This window comes from Lipotes vexillifer, unplaced genomic scaffold (genome assembly GCF_000442215.2).
Source record: "Lipotes vexillifer unplaced genomic scaffold, Lipotes_vexillifer_v1.1 scaffold230, whole genome shotgun sequence".
NCBI lineage: Eukaryota > Metazoa > Chordata > Mammalia > Artiodactyla > Lipotidae > Lipotes > Lipotes vexillifer.
The window spans coordinates 1,184,785-1,185,367 of NW_006775143.1; positions in this window are offsets into that span (position 1 = coordinate 1,184,785).

Consider the following 583-nt stretch of genomic DNA (forward strand, 5'->3'; position numbering starts at 1 on the left):
AGGAACCTACAGTTGCAGAAACACAACACAAACTTTATTAACAATAACCTAAAAGAACTTAATATTAGAAATGTGTTTAAATGAGCATCAGTTTATATTTTAGGCACCATTGGTTTCCCAGAGTCTTTTTCCCTTTATTTCATTGGGACTCATTATGTCCCTCCCTTTGTAACCATTCCATTCTGAGTGGAGTTTGCCTGTGTGTGATTCTGTATATATTATACCTAGTTCCCTTTATTTTATTAATTGTGACATAATAATACAATATCACAATTATTATCACATGTTACAGGACATAAACATATCTAGAAATCTTGTCTTTTCTATATATTGTTTTGTTTCTGGACTTCTAGAAGAAGCCTTTAACCGTTTAAAATTTCAAATCATATCATTTAAAGTTGGATCAAGCAAAAATATTATCCTTTAATTTCTTCCAGTGGAAGTAGAAAGACTGAGAAGAAGAGAAACTAAAAAATAGCGAGGAAGCCAGATTGAGAGCAAGCATGAGAGAGAGACAGAGGGAGAAAAGAAGAATGTGAGGACCGGAGGCAGAGGCCATGTGTAAGCGAAGATGAGGGAAAGA